The 2,362-nt window shown below is 34.0% G+C and overlaps 1 long non-coding RNA gene across 1 annotated transcript; it reads left to right on the top strand.

Moving 5' to 3' along the window:
• Positions 1-279: 279 nt before the first annotated feature.
• Positions 280-1,011, top strand: LOC147499723 (uncharacterized). The gene is made up of 2 exons (XR_015194527.1): positions 280-510; positions 668-1,011. It is a non-coding gene; the product is annotated as an uncharacterized LOC147499723 (long non-coding RNA).
• Positions 1,012-2,362: the final 1,351 nt, after the last annotated feature.

The following is a 2,362-nucleotide window of genomic DNA, read 5'->3' as shown; positions in this document are numbered from 1 at the left end:
TTTGAATCTCTTATTTATATTGTTTTTATGCCAAGTCAGACCAGCCAACTACAAGTCGCATTCTTTGTCAACTATCAGTATTTTTATTTTTATTTTTTCTTAATAATAGTGTGTCAAACATAGAAACATACAAGGTTGGCGCTTGTCAACAAATTAAACTAATTATACCAATATAAAACATTATCTAAATGATAATATTAGCCATCTATTCCAACTAAATTGAATATATATATATGCGTCTTTTTTCCCCTAGCCTCTACGTTGAAAGAGTGAGAAAACTAAAGGTAAAGATAATGACGAAGAGAGTCGCTCTGCTGTTTGTCTTCTGTATTATTTTAATTACATTTTTTCAACCTCTTGAAGGAGCAAACCTTCTCCCTTCTCCAGCAGCTGTAGGTTTTAACAAATGCAAAAGAGATTGCTATTCGAGATGTGATCACCTAGTATTGTGGAGGATACCTGAATGCGCAATCGGCTGTTATATGTCTAATTGCAGAAAGTGATCCAAAGGTACGTGGACATGCACATGGTACATGTATGATATTGTGATGGCTCTTTTTTCCATCTTTTTTCTTTTTCTTTTTGGAAAATGAAGGAGTTTGATAATTGTGACAAATGTCTGCTGGTTTCAAGTGTTCTCATGTTCCTTTCTTTTGCATATATGCAGGAAAAAAGAAAAAGAAAACGGGGAAAAGGAAAAACCTAACGAAGGATATGATATTCAACAAGTCTACTGAATGGAGATCAGTCTATTACAAAGGATTGCATCCATCCATTTCCGTTGTGATTTCGAATTAAAGGCGTGCATATGAATGAATAAATGAAGGCGCGTATGTCTTACAAGGGAAACTGGGTTGGATGTAAATTAAAAATCCGTTTTAGGCAGCAATAGTATCTTTACAGAATCTGTATTTTATTTTTAATTTGCCTTTCACAAAATTCAAAATCCCAATGGAAACTGGGTTGGATTTAAAAATCCGCTTTAGACAGCTATATAATATCTTTGGAGTGTCTTTTATTCTGCCTTTTACAAAATTCCAAATCCTACTAAATTGTTGTTATATATAATGGCCGGTCAGTTGAAAATTATGTTGCAGAGCAGCTGGTCACAAGAATAACGTTTCAAAGATTTAAATCTCGAACAAATGCTTGGGCTATCTATTATACAGTCCATACAATACAGTATGTATATGAAATCAGAAAATCTTGCTAGCTAGGCCAGCTATTAAGTACTAAATAAGAGCATCTTTTAATGCTAAGTCCAATGGTTCTTTATACCCCTAAAAGTGGAAGCCAAAGTAGAGGTTCTCACTCTCTATCTGAAATTTACTCTCTATATATAGGGAATATTATTGAAATACAGAGAACACTCCGTCTCATTTCAAGTGGAGTGGTATGACTTATTTTCTATTCCGCGCCTATTCAAATGGAGTGGTATGACTTACTTTTCTATTCCATGCCAGTTAAAGTGGAGTGGTATGACTTACTTTATTAATTTTTTCTTTATTTGCATTCTGAGCCAGATGAAGTAGAGTGGTTTGTTGAGGTTTTCATTCTACACCTGTAAAACCATTGGACCCATTTTCGTTATCTATATCTGTAAAACACTGTTAAATTGAAGAATAAGGATAAATAGTCCAAAACCATTGGACTCATCCTAATAGTGAGACCTGAAAAATACCAATTTTTTTTTACCAAACCAAATAAATACCAAACAACTTCAGTGGAAATATCAAAAAGTGATCACCAAATGTACGTTGCGGTGTTTCCAAAACCACGCCAAATAAAGCCCAACATAGTCGTTGCTTTCGGAACACCACGACAGAAAAAGCCACAATAGAAGCTTTATTTTGTCCAGAAATGAGAAGGTGTTTTTGCCCACACGGTGTTCGAAACACTGCGATGTACATTTGATACAACACCAAACTAAACACCAAATCGGCTCCAATTTTGTTTTGTTTTTTTTTGTTTTTTTTTTTGTGTGTTTTTTTGTTTGGTATTCAAGAGGTCTCACCATTAAAGATGCTCTAACACTCTAACAGTATCTTGCACAACACTAAGGATACGTACGTTGTTTTCTACTCAGCATACGCGATTTATGAGTTCGGGATCGGATACATTATCAGTATACGACTGTCCTAAAAATTATACCCTACTCCTCTAAATATGAAATTCATTAATATTAAGTGTGAAAATGTATTGTCTGGCAGTAAGGAAATAAGCCAAAAGGTCCAATTTCCAATTTTAATCATAGTCTAGGACAACTGGGTTTTGAAACCATTGATAAGGACATTTTTTGGCTTATAATTACTAGAAAAACCAGATTTCACGTTTTAATTATTAATAAGGACAGACTTGACTT

The sequence above is a fragment of the Coptis chinensis genome, chromosome 5, assembly GCF_015680905.1.
Source record: "Coptis chinensis isolate HL-2020 chromosome 5, ASM1568090v1, whole genome shotgun sequence".
Taxonomy (NCBI): Eukaryota; Viridiplantae; Streptophyta; class Magnoliopsida; order Ranunculales; family Ranunculaceae; genus Coptis; species Coptis chinensis.
The sequence above is the reverse complement of the archived record's forward strand: the minus strand, read 5'-3'. Positions and strand labels throughout refer to the sequence as shown.